Below are 14,266 nucleotides of genomic sequence, written 5' to 3'. Positions count from 1 at the left end.
GTGGCAGAAAAGAAGTCCAGAGCTGGCTGAATTTCTCATTCTTTCTGTTTAACAAACCTTCCCCTTCTTAGGGGCTTCCCAGGTGGCACTAGTGGTAAAGAACCTTCCTGTCAATGCAGGAAATGTAAGAGGCTCGGGTTCGATTTCTGGGTTGGGAAAATTCCCTGGAGGAGGGCACAGCAGCCCAGTCCAGTGTTCTTGCCTGGAGGATCCCACAGACAGAGGAGCCTGGCGGGCTACAGTCCAGAGAGTTGCAAAGAGTTGGGCAAAACTGAAGCAACTTAGCACACACCCTTTCTTATGTTCTTCTCATTCTCTCTTCCTTTTTCCTTAAGATGAAAGCAAAATTACCAAGCATATTTAGGTATTTCACTCATGCTCACACTATGGCTTTTCCAAAAAATTCTTTTTTTTTTTTTTTGGCTCAGAAATGTTTCTTCTATTATGTCTCTGATCACTGCTTTCTTATTTTTCTTCATGGATCTTTTTCAGGAACAAATTAGATCTGTTCCATCTCATTTCCATCTCCTATTTCCTACTTCTCACCTCTTCTTTCTCATCACCATCCTTATTTTGGCTCTTTCCTCCCCACTCTAAAGTAAAAGTGAAGTGAAAGTGCAAGTCGCTCAGTTGGGTCTGACTCTTTATGACCCCATGGACTATAGTCCTTGGAATTCTCCAGGCCAGAATACTGGAGTGGGTAGCCTATCCCTTCTCCAGCGGAGCTTCCTGACCCAGGAATTGAACTGGGGTCCCCACTCTAATAGTATTTTTTTTTTCAAATTTATTTTTGTTTATTTTTTTGGCTGCACCATGCAGCATGAGAGATCTTAGTTCCCCCGCCAGGGATCAAACCTGTGCCCCCTGCTCTGGAAGCTCAGATTCTTAACCACTGGACCACCAGGGAAGTCCCCATTCCAATCATTCTTGATCAATTTAGATCAAGCTCCACATCTCCACATGGCAAAGAATCTGACATGACTGAGCGATTTAGCATGCATGCACATATTTAACCCTTGCGGTGCTGCCTTTTCATTTTAGGATTCCTAAAACAGATACTGAAGTCTGTTCTTATTTCCCTCTCTCTTAAGTAATATAATTTTCTTTTTTACACTCCCTACATTTTGCCCACCTCTGTTTTCACGTAAATCTTATTGCTATTTCACTTCTCACCTGTTTTCAGAGACCCCATTTCTTCCATAGTATTAAAAACACAAGAAGACATTCTCGACATTGTCTTTGATTCTTCCATCCTTTGCATATTGCATGCATTTTCTCAATCTTTTGTAATTTGAAATGTTTCACAGAGCTGATGGTGCCGCTTTAGATCTTCATCTTTAAGCCATGGGATATGTAAGCGGGGCTGGTGTTTTTCCATAAACATTTTGAGTAAATTGTCTTTGCTTCCCCTTCTGGTTCCCTTTGGTTGTTCTTGGCCTCACAGATCTCCAACTGGAGGGCTTCTTCGGTGTAAATTTATAACACTCTCATTGTTATTGAGCAGCCGGAGGGGAGTTGGGAGGAAGCCTGAGCTGTGAGCAGTGTTCACAGGAATATTTATCTCTGCAGCAATTCTTTCCATGCCTGGTGAAGCTGTTGTTGTTCTCAGCTGTGTGTTTTGCATTCACTTTTAATTTGGCACAGCCTCTACTCCAGTATAAACTTTGGCGATGCCCAGGCTCCTTCCTGGTGCTACTGCTTGACACTTGGAGGAAATGCCTCTATAATCCCCCCCGGGAGGACTTTCTTTGATGTGGCAGCTACTTGATGCTAGGTCTTCCCAGTGGCCCTGGTTCAGAAGCTTCTGATCTTTTTCAGCGCAAGTCACAGAGGCAAGGTGCCACCAGGGGCGCCTCCTTCACCTTCAGCACATCCTGTGCCTAATTAGGGAAACTGGAGGATTTCCCTCAGGGTATCCACCCGCATCTTTCCATGATGCACAAGTCTTCACCACGGTGGCCCCTTTCTTCTTCATGTGGCTACCACACTAATCCTGGACTCTCAGAGCGCTACTGATGCAAATGATGTTGATCCTTAAAGTTCAAGTGAAGCCCAAATTTAGGAGGTCATCCTCCGCAGACATAGAGAACAGACTTATGGACACATGGGGTGGAGAAGGAGAGGGTGGGATGTATGGAGAGAGTAACATGGAAATATACATTACCATATGTAAACTAGATAGCTAATAAGAATTTCCTGTATGACTCAGGGAGCTCAGACTGGGGTAGGGGTAGAATGGGAGGGAGGCTCCAGGGGGAGGGGACATAGGAATACCTATGGCTGATTCATGCTGATGTTTGGCAGAAACCAAAACAATACTCTGCAGCAATTATCCATCAATTAAAAATAAATAAACTAAATTATGAGAAAAGGAGGTCATCCTCTTCCACGTGGCCTGTCCGTGCATCCAAGTCTTACTCCTCCATGTAAGTGTGTAAGATTTCATTAGAATCCCTTTATGTCACTTGTGGTATGAGTGCCCTTTCTTAGAAAGAGTTATAAGTTGAACCCTTGGTATATTTCTCAGTCCAATACTTTCTATCCTATGTCTACCCACACTTTCTCAGTCTCCCATAGCTGTATTGGGCCATTTCCTGGTTTTCAGCTCTCCGCTGCCCACTCCTTCCCTTTGTTATTTCTCGAATGAGGATTTGGCCAGAAGTGGAGTAGAGTTTAAAAAGAGTTTAAGAGGAGATATATGTGTGTGCTCACCTTGACGTCTAATCGAAACATTTAATCTTACTTGATGAACCTTGCTTCTCTTGTGTGGGCACCGTTTTTGTCTTAAGCTGACAGTATATGGAGGTGGACACCTGTGCAGGGTGTATGGCCTAAGGCAACAATATTCAGTGTGATCAAATGATTACGGAGTCAGATAAGATTACTCTCCCAATATGCAGATTTCCTGAACAAGCACAAAACCTACCAAACCTAGAAAAAGGAAAAAAAACAAATCCTACTTGGACCCATTTAGGCAATTAAATATCTTTTTACTTTCCTTTGGCACCATACATCTAGATAGCCTATGAATCAAATATTTAAAGATTTGAAAGGAAACAGCGGGGCTTCCCTGGTGGATCAGCGGTACAGAGTCTGCCTGCCAATGCAGGAGACGCAGGTTCGATCCCTGGTTGTGGAGGGTCCCACATGCTGCAGGGCAACGGGGTCTGTGCACCACAGCTACTGAGGCTGTGCTCTAGGGCCTGGGAGCACGCCTACTGAAGCCCAGCACCCTAAAGCCCGTGATCCGCAGCAAGAGATGCCCCCACAGTGAGAAGCATGGACGAGGCAACTGGACAGTAGCCCCCGCTCTCCACAACTAGAGAAAAAGCCCGCTCAGCAGCCAAGACCCAGCACAGCCAAAAAGAAATAAATAAATATGTTTTTAAAAGTGAACTTCGGAACTAGCAATGGCTTTGAAAGGGTTTAAAGACAACTAAAAGACTATTAAAATGAACACCAAGGTAAAACCTAAAGTAGCATGTTACTGGGGATTTTTACGCTCCTCCTGTGTTATTGCTTTTCTGGCAGGTGGCAGAGGGGTGGAGAATTCAACTAATCTTCGTTGTTTTCAGAGGTCAAGTTTTCCCTACAATTAGCAAGCATGTGTGACTTTAATAAATATAGAACAGGGAGGAAAATGAGGATGAGGGAACCTGTTATTCACCTAACAGGATAACCACATTGCTCATTACATTAAGAGGAGATATATTTTCATCTATTTCAAGGCTAAATATTCAGCCTGATGTTACACCCCCTCCTTTCCTGTTGTGTTTGGGAAAAGTGAAGTATGACATTTGGGACCCAGGGGGTCTGCGGTCCCGTATGAGTCTTTGGTCCGTGTGATCTGGAAACTGGAGAGATGGCTAATCTGACCTAATAACAGAGAAGTTGTGACCATGTACAAAACTGTACAAAGAATCACAGGCGTTTTCACAAGAGACAGAACCACACTGGATGCTCCCATGCAGAACTTTTCATCAGAACGGTTTTCCATCTTTCTTTGGGCTCTCCCATCTTATCAGATATTGAATGTAGGTGTGTAGATATGTAGTCTAGGAAAAAGAAGCTGATGATGGAATAAAGACAAAGGTGCTGTTTTTTTCATGTGATTGATAAAATGAGTGAGTACACAGGGGTTAGTGGTGAAAGTCTTGCATTTTATTTTCTCTAAAGTAAGGCTGTGAAAGCAATCTAAGTGTCCATCAACAGATGAATAGATAAAGGAAATGTGATATATATACTTTTATATATACATCCATGTGTGTATATATATATATGTATATAACTACTACTCAACCATATAAAAGATTGAAAATTTTCCATTTGCAGCCACATGGATGGACTTGGAGGGCATTATGCTAAGCAAAATAAGTGAGACCAAGAAAGACAAACACTGTATGGTAGCACTTATATGTGAAATCTAAAAAATACAAGAAATTAGTGAATATAACAAAAAAAGAAGGAGGCTTAGATATCATCTTAATAAACTAGTGGTTACCAGTGGGGAGAGGGAAAAGAGGAGGGGTAATACAAAGGAAGAAAATTAGGAGGTACAAGCTATTAGGCACACACACAAAAAAAAGCGACAAGGTTATTGTGTACAACACAGGGAATATAGCAAATATTTTATATCTATAAATGAAGTATAACCTTTAACAATTGTGAATCACTATATTACACCCGTGGCTTCCCAGGGGCTTAGTGGTAAAGAATCCACCTGCCAAGCAGGAGACACAGGTTCCATCCCTGGGTCGGGAAGAGCCCCTGAAATAGGAAATAGCAACCCATTCCAGTATTCTTGCCTGGAAAATTCCATGGGCAGAAGAGCCTGACAGCCTGCAGTCCATGGGGTCACAAAGAGTTGGACACAACTGAGTGAGCTCTCATACTTACATCAACTATACTTTTTAAAAGTGGGCTGTGAAATATTTCCCTCTTATCTTAGAGTGTGTCCAAGAATCACATATGTCATGACATTCTATCCTCATGTTCTTATTTTAATAACAAAAATCAGTGACATCTCATGTCAGGCCAAAATGGGTAATTGTCATGATGATAGTACCTTCTCTGCTGAAATGTTCATCGTTGCTTTATTTAAAACCCTCCTTCCTTTAGAAAGCATCTGCCGCTGTGCCGTGTGGAAAATGGTGATCAACCCTTTCCTCTTCTTTGGACTGGGCTGTGGAAAGTTTGTGCTCCGAAGAAGTGGGGTCCTGTCCACCTCCTGTCATGCAGACAGCCCAAGCGATGATTATTTATTTACAACAGCTAATACAATTGGTGGTAACGACTTCATAGGCAGCCTCTAAGTGCAGGCGGGATGAAAAATTTACTAAATTGGAGAATAAAAATGCATAAGAAAATGTACAGAATCAATATTTCATGGCCTTTGCTTTACCTTGCTGTTCACAAATCTATTCCCGAGTTCGCATTAAAATTTAAAGCGACAGTCATGCGACAAGTTCAAACTCTGGGTTATTTCACGTTAGTTTAGCTTTAGAGGAGTTTTGTTGTTGTTTGTTTCATAAAGTCTTGAGGAGCTGAGGAGGGGGGACACTTAGGAAGCCACTTAGCCAGGTGACTCTGGTTTTGCTTTTTTTTTTTCCAAGCAGGAAGACAAAAATGGCATCTGGCATTCATAAAAAGGTCACTTTAGTCATTTGGCTTCTGAACTAAGCCTTAGCAATCTTTCTGTTCAATCTTGTACCAGATTTAAAAGATTATTTTTAAAACCTTTGAAAGTCAATTATTTTGTCAGAAATCAAACTTTTACTGACTTGCTACTATGAGCTAAGCACTAAGTAATATACATTAAACTTGATGGTCCTGGAGGAGAACCATACTCCCTACCTTCTCCATGTTTCCATGAATCTATGAAACTGACACTATGCTGAATAAACAGCTAGAGGAACAGACGTGCAATTGATGCAATCTGGATACTGAAGGCAGAACATCTTTTGTATGTGGTGTAAGTTTTGAGTAAATGCAGGCCGAAAGACAGCCATGAATAGTTTCTTTCTCAATGTTTGACCAAAGATTTAAAGACACATTGGTCTAAAAGGGAAAGCAGTTCATGAAATCTACAAAATGTCACAGTTATATCCAATGATTTTCTCATGTTTGTTTGCTTATTTGTTTATTTTATTTGGACCAGTACACAAGGAATTTGGAACTTATTAATACAGCATTCATTTCACTACTTACTATTCATATTCCTAAACTATAACTTCTTATTTTGTCAAGATATGTGTTTGGATTGCACATGGATATAACTGTAATGAGAAGAAGAAACAGTCTTTTGGCTAGAGAGAGAATCTTGAGGACCACCCAGAAACTGCTTCTCAATGAAGCGTTATTCTTCAGAGTGTCAAGTATGTGAAGATTTGTGAAGGTTTTTTGTCCATGAGATTATTTTACATATGGATGCCTTACAACCTCCAAAGAAACTCAGCTCTGACCAGTGCACAATGAATATCACCAAGCAAGAGCACAAGATGGCCAGCAGCCTTTCTGCTTGGGTCTTAAATTATCTCTAATCCCAGTGGTCAGAAAGTATTAACTCTATGGTTTCAATGTCCCCCACGCCACATTTTTATTGTCTCCTAATCACACCTGAAAACCAATGTTTCAGTGAAGGTTAGAAATCTGTTCAAAGATTTAGAGTGAGAGCACGGTAATCCCAGTGCAAGTTTTGTCGTTAATCATATGTGCTTCCATTTAGAGCTTAAGCCAGGGATAGGATGAAAAGGTGAGAGGTGGGATGCTAAGCCCACTGCAAAAGCACTGGAAACACCTTTTGAAGTGTTTTACCCTATATAGATCCAAGCTGCTGCACAAACTCAAGTACTTTATAGTATGTGGCTGGTCGGAGACAGGAAATTGAGTGAGTGTCCAACTGAAGATCTATATTTTCTTAGCAAAAAAGGAAAATAAATGTATCTGCTTCAAGTAGAAGAGGTTAAAAGTGGACATTTCAGAACCTTCCTCCTTACAGGGTAGTCTTGGGACCAGCAGTTGGGAACAACTATTAGTGCAAATGCGAGCTTCCCAGGTGGTGCTAGGGGTAAAGAACCCACCTGCCAAAGCAGGAAACATAAGAGACGTGAGTTCGATTCCTGGGTCAGGAAGATCCTCTGGAGGCAGGGATGGGAACCCACTCCAGTATTCTTGCCTGGGAAATCCCATGGACAGAGAAGCCTGGTGGGCTACCATCGATAGGGTCGCAAAGAGTTAGACACGACTGAAATGACTTAGCACACACATTAATACAAATGCTGCTGGCTTGCCCAGCTCTGGATCAGAATCTACTTTTGATTTCTTTATCAACTAATTGTGGAATAAATCACATTCATTTAAACTGCAGAATTTAATGCATTTTTGCAGTCATCAATGCACATGAAACCACCTTGACAATCAAAACCCTAAAAAGTTCCATCACCCCCTAAAGATTGTGCATCTTGGCGATCCTTCCTTCTTGTTGCTCTGTCCCCTAGTAACCACTTGTCTGAGTTTTTTTGTCACTGTAGATTGGCTGACATTTATGTAAACAGAATCATATAGTATATGCTCCCCTTTGGGCCTGGCTTTTTTTCACTGGGAAGAATGCTTTTGAGATTCACCATTGTAGTTGACCTTATTAGTTGCTCATGGAGTACTATTCCATGATGTATATGTACTTTGTTTTGTTTCTCCATTTACCAGTTAATGGGTCTTTAAGTTGTTTCTAGATTTTTAAAATACTTATCTTTATTTATTGACTTGGCCACACTGGGTCTTAGTTGCAGCTTGTGGAATCTAGTTCCCCAACTAGGGATGGAATACGGACACCCCCCCCCCCCACCCAGCATTGGGGAGCACGGGGTCTTAGCCACTGAACCACCAGGGACATCATTGTTTCCCGATTTTGACTACTTTGAATAAAGCCACTACAAACATTCATTGTTAAGCCTTTGTGAAAACATTTCTTTGGGGTAAATACCTGAGACTGAAACAACTGGATCATAAGCCATGTGTATGCTTAACTTTTTAAGCAAATACCAGTTTTCCAAAGTGGTATTAACCATTCTACATACCCATGAGGAGTGTATGTGAGGTGGGGTTGAACCATACCCTCAGAAACACTTGTATTCTTCTTCATCTCCTTAATTTTCATGATTCCAGTGCTGTGTGGTAGTACCTCTTTGGGGTTTGCATTTTCCTGCTCAGTAATGAAGAAAGAATCTACATTTTTACAAGAGCCATACCCTTTGCTTTACATACACAGTACAGGAGGCCAGGAACGATGATAAACTCAGTGATGTGTGATGAGCATACATTAGTGGTAACTCCAGTCTGCATGGTTGGGTACTTTCTACAGCAGCATAAGAACAAAACTGGCAGGATTTGCCTGACTGTCCAGTGGTTTAGAATTCACTTTGCAATGCAGGGGACCCAGGTTCCATCCCTGGTCAGGGAACTAAGATCCCACATGCTGCAGGGCAACTAAGCCCATGTGCTGCAACTACTGAACTTGCCTGCCACAACCAGAGAAACCTGTGTACTACACCAAAGATCCTGTGTGCTGCAACTAAGACCCAATGCAGCCAAATGAATAAATTAAAAAAAAATAGCCAGCACTGTCACATGGTATGCATCTGTAATTGATCATTTACTTCTTAAACTTACTTGGGAAAACAGAGACAGGTTCAAGAGAAAGAAAACTAAAATTTTTCATAAATCTTTTACCTATAGCTTTGATGCTATTTTAATTTCCTATTGCTGTTATAACAAATTACCACCCACTAACTTATTATCTTGGTCTTCCCAGATGGAAGACCCAAGACATGAATCTGTCTGCAATGTAGGAGACCCAAGTTCAATCCCTGGGTCTGAAGATCCACTGGAGAAAGGAATGGCAACGCTCCAGTATTCTTGCCTGGAGAATTCCGTGGACAGAGGAGCCTGGTGGGCTACAGTCAATGTGGTCACAAAGAGTCGGACATGACTGAGCAACTAATACTTTCCCTTGTACTTTCAGCTTATTATCTTATCTTCTGGAGCTCAAAAGTCTGAAAATAAGCCTGATAGGGAGAAAGCCAAGATGTTGGCAGGATTGAGTTCCTCTTGGGGACTCCAGGGCAGAACCATAACTTGCTTTTTCCAACTTCAAGAGCTTGCCCACATTCCTTAGTTCACGGTCACCTTCCAGCAATGGCATCACACTAGTCTCTACTCTCATCTCTGTCGTATCTCCTTCTTTGATTTTGACTGTCCTCTGTTTTTCCTTTCATTGATAAGGACCCCTGTGATTACACTGGGCTCACCCAGATTATCCAAGATAATCTCCCATCTCAAGGTCTTTGACTGATTACATCTGCAAAGCCCCTTCTGACATGTAAGGTAACACATTCACAGGTTTCAGAGGTTACAATGTGGACATTTGGGGGTCATTATTCTACCTATTGGGCTTCCAGGTGGCACAGTGGTAAAGAACCCACCTGCCAATGCAGGAAACACAAGCGATGTGGGTTTGATCCCTGGGTTGGGAAGATCCCCTAGAGGAGGGCATGGCAACCTACTCCACTGTTCTTGCCTGAAGGGTCTCATGAACAGAGGAACCTGGTGGGCTACCGTCCATAGGGTCATAAAGAGTCAGACAGGACTGAGTGACAGACACACACATACATTCTGCCTATTACACACGCATTTCCTTCCAAGCACTTTTTTCTATGTATTATGACAGTATTTAAATAGATATTAAGTCAGAATGATTCAAAAATCCTCCCTCTCCTTCCTTATAATAGAAGAGCCATTTTTATGGGTATAGAGGAAGGCTGAAGAAGCTGAAAGTCAATTGACCCACATGATAATAATAGCAATAATAACAACAGTAAACAACTGTTCAGTTAAGAAAAAGCTCTATGAAATTCATATGTACTCACTAATTTAATCTTCAGAACATCTCTACATGCTCTGAATTTTCCCCATATGATAAGCAATAGAATATTTTCCCAGCAAACATAATAGAGGCCCATGTTGCTGGTCAATACATGTAGAGTTAGCTGTAGCTTCATCTCTTTTTGTTTTCCCTTTGATAGTTTGCTGACATGAGCCTCAAGGTGAAAGAAGAGAGGCCTAGTTGAACTCAGAGATCCACTCTGGTTATTGTCTCTGCTGGTTTTGATTTGCTTCCCTTTTTTTTTTTTTTTTTCTTTTCATGCCCACAACATGAGCATTTTCCTGTAATAAAAATATTTTTCAAAAACGTGACTTGAATGGCTGCCTGACATTTGTCATCCGAATGCCTCATAACTGTTTATGTAAGCGACAGTAATTGTGCCGGGGCCGGGATGAATGGCCTCATCAAAGAGCAGGCTGTCCTTGCAAATCGGGGTGGGACTGCCCCCCTGTGCCCAGTTGAGAGAACCCTCCTCCTCCTCCGGCTTTGCGGTGTGTTTGGAGCAGGGTGTTTCCTGAAGAGGGGGCTTGGGGAGAAGTAATGATTGACATGCAGCAGCTACTGCTTCATCTCTGCATCTCTGGGGCAATAAAATGGGCTTTTCCCCTCTCAAGGTTGAGATGTGAAGGTTGTATGCAGTGTCCACGTTGTTAGAAAAGGCACACAGGCTCTTTGCATGGGACTCGTCCAAGCCTCAGAACACTTATAACTGAACCAACTTCCCTTGGAAAGGAACAGGGTCAAATGAGTAGTCCCAAACCAGACATTCTCAGAAACAGAAATAAAGCCACCTGGCCATCAATCATATTTGCAAGTTCTTGCACGCTCTCAATAAACCATCTTTCTTCATCATCATATGAAACTCTTGAGGGAGAAACTGTCCCTATTTTACAAACAAGGAAACTGAGACTCAGAAGTTGTTGCCTAAAAGCTCACCTGATATGTAGATGGCAAGTTGAGCCTCATGTTCAAGTCTAACTGATCCCAAATTCCACACCCTTGACCTTGGGTCTGGTGCCACCTGCATCAGGGCCTAGTCTGAAAGACATGAATGTGTAATTTATAATCTGCTTGAGGGGACTGCTCAAGGCCCTGTGTTACTCAGATCAGGGTTCCCCACTCCTTCCCACCATCCTCCAAAAATCCTCTTCCACAAGCTGCTTCTTCACTCTCCACACCACCCCCAGCAAAGAAGAGCATCTTCCTAGAGTGGAAGGGCAGTCCAAAAACTGCCACATGGACATCTGCTGCTAGCCCTTCCCAGCCCCACAGGGCGCTGTCAGATGTCAAAGCCTGGCTGAGCACACCTGGGGTTTGCCCTGTTCCCGCAGAGGGACCAATACAACCCTAAAGGACTAGACCCTAGGCCAGGCCTCTTCCACTTTCCCCATCTCTATTGGGGTCCAGGGTCCCGTCCAGCCTGGCTTTAGGTTTTTGTGCACCAGACCAATCACAGCCACACTCCCATCCACTCATGGTTTGAGTCTATTAACACACATTCTGCTTCAGTATTTAGAAATGGTTTGCAGAATAGGTAAAAAAATAGCAGGCATTTTGTAGTTAACATTTTTAAAGCACTCCCTTAATTTTCCAAGTAAAAATCTTTATTACTCACATGTTCTCTAGCTGTATGCATTTCAATACTTTTTTTTTAATTTTCAGAATTGACTATAAATTGTATTCTTTATGACTAGATATGGTAGCCAACACTCATTAAGAAGGTTGGAGTGTATCTTATCTGTATCATAAATAGGACAAGAAAAAAATCCTGTATCATTACACTAGAAGTCAAGAAGTGCCAAGATCTTAGGAAAAAGTGGTAATCACTTATTACTTATTATAATTCATTAAGCTAGTAGGAAATATTTAGATACTTAATTGGCATTTAACAAGATAGCTATAGAGAGTAAATGAGACATTAAATTCTCTTCTTAAATGCCCATTAGGTTTGCTTTAGAAATTAATTGATATCTAATTCATCTGCTATCAACTGTTTTACCCTTTGCCAGCTGAGAAGTTCAACATATTCATGATAAATAGAGGCAAGAGAAAGGGGGACTTGACTTGCTGAGTTCTGTGTCAGCCTAATTTAAAAGGCAAAGGTCTTCATTGTCCCATCAAAGGAGTATCATCACTGGGTTTAGAGGGAGAGGGTTTCTAACCACAGGCCCAACTGGACCTGCCCAAACCCTCAGCATCAAAGGCCCATAAGAGGATGGTGAACAAGGGACTTCCCTGATGGTCCAGTGGCTAAGACTTGTCTGTGAAGTATCGGATAGTAAATGTCTGAGGCTCTGTGAGCCTTTTTTCTTTCTGTTGCATTAATACAACTCTGCTGCAAAAGCAGTCATAGAAAACATGAAAACGAGCACACGTGGCTGAATTCGGCCCTTGGTCACAATTTGTCAACCCCTGCTCTAGACCTAGACAGCGTATTAAAAATCAGAGATATTACTTTGCCAACAAAGGTCTGTCTAGTCAAAGCTATGGTTTTTCCAGTAGTCATGTATGGATGTGAGAGTTGGACTGTAAAGAAAGCTGAGTGCCGAAGCACTGATGCTTTTGAACTGTGGTGTTGGAGAAGACTCTTGAGAGTCCCTTGGACTGCAAGGAGACCTAACCAGTCCATCTTAAAGGAAATCAGTCCTGAATATTCATTGGAAGGACTGATGCTGAAGCTGGAACTCCAATACTTTCACCACCTGATACGAAGAACTGACTCATTTGAAAAGACCCTGATGCTGAGAAAGACTGAAGACAGGAGGAGAAGGGGAAGATAGAGGAGGAGATGATTGGATGGCACCACCAACTCAATGGACATGAGTTTGAGTAAGCTCTGAGAGCTGGTGATGGACAGGGAAGCCTAGTGTACTGCAGTCCATGGGGTCAGAAAGAATCAGACACAACTGAGCAACTGAACTGAACTGCACTGCTCTAGACTAATACGAATGAATCTTTAATAATTATTTCTGTTGAAGGAAACAGAAAAGAGAGGAATTGAGTGGATCTTAATGAACAAGAAACAAATATTGGAATGGATTGACAACTGTGATATTCCTGAAAGGATCTAGCGTAGGCTAAGGCAAGAGACAATGCAACATTTAAGGAAGTTCTCACTCTCAGAAACTTGAACTTGGGCAAACCTGGGCACTCTGATGTATGTTTAAATCTATTGCTTGATTGAATCCTTATAACCATGAAAAACTCATGAAAAAGTAAAATGAACAGTGAAGTGAATGAAATTGTTATCATCCAGGTGGTGCCGTGGTAAAGAATCTTCCTGCAATGCAGGAGACCCAGGTTTGATCCCTGGGTCAGAAAGATCCCCTAGAGGTGGAAATAGCAGCCTATTCCAGTATTCTTGACTGGAAACGTCTGTGGACAGAGGAGCCTGGAGGGCTACATATGGTCCATGGCATCGCAAAGAACCAGATACAACTAAGCAACTGAGCACTATTACTATGCTACCACCAAGCCCTTTTACAGTTGAGGAATTTGAGGTCCAGAGAGGTCGAGTGGCTTGCTCACTGACACCCCACTTGCTCATGGCTGCACCTGGGAGGGCATGACCTTGAGGAAGCAGCCCTCTGCAGTGGAGCCAGATGCTGATGTGGTTCTCTGCTGACCACATTCCTGTCCTTCCTTGGAGGGATCTGGATGGTGCATCTCTATGTGGTCTTCCACACCTGCCCTAGAGGATAAGCCACAAGAGGACAAAAATGTGTCTGATTCTGCCCACCACTGCATGCACGGTCCCTGCCAGAGAATGGGCCATTTAGGAGGCACTCAAAAATCTTTGTGGTTAATTAATTACTCAAAGCAAAAGACCTGAACGCATACTGCCTTCATGAATTCTTCTACATGGAGACTTCCACTGGTCTTTTCTAGACGTGAGATGGCAGGGATTCCCCCTTCAGAAAATCAATTACAGAAATTTAAGATAGAAATATGCACGTTATAGGGAAGTGTAGAAGGCTTCCCGGGTGGCTCAATGGTAAAATGTCTGCTTGTGAAGCAGGGAACTCGGGTTCAATCCCTGGGTCTGGAAGATCCCCTGGAGAAGTAAATGGCAAACCACTCCAGTATCCTTGCCTGGGAAACCCCATGGACAGAGGAACCTGGTGGGCTGCAATCCACGGGGTCGCAAAGAGTCAGACACCACTGAGCGACTAAAGAGCAACAGCAGGGAAGCATGGCACAGGGACACTTGGGCCCGAATGGAAGCTTGAGGTAGGTGTCCTATGGAAAACTCTTGGAGTAGGTGGATTTTGTGTTGAGTCTGAAGAGATCATTTGAAATGGAAATGGGGAGGTGAGCAGATGTGAG

The 14,266-nt window shown here is 42.5% G+C and overlaps 1 long non-coding RNA gene across 1 annotated transcript in view; it reads left to right on the top strand.

The window, feature by feature from the left end:
- Positions 1-5,370, top strand: part of LOC110122281 (uncharacterized) — a 48,744-nt gene extending 43,374 nt beyond the window's left edge. The window contains exon 4 of the long non-coding RNA XR_011489275.1: positions 5,119-5,370. This is a non-coding gene — a long non-coding RNA (uncharacterized lncRNA). The remainder of the gene's footprint in view (positions 1-5,118) is intronic.
- Positions 5,371-14,266: the final 8,896 nt, after the last annotated feature.

Source organism: Odocoileus virginianus, chromosome 9, assembly GCF_023699985.2.
Source record: "Odocoileus virginianus isolate 20LAN1187 ecotype Illinois chromosome 9, Ovbor_1.2, whole genome shotgun sequence".
Classification (NCBI taxonomy): domain Eukaryota; kingdom Metazoa; phylum Chordata; class Mammalia; order Artiodactyla; family Cervidae; genus Odocoileus; species Odocoileus virginianus.
The sequence above is the reverse complement of the archived record's forward strand: the minus strand, read 5'-3'. Positions and strand labels throughout refer to the sequence as shown.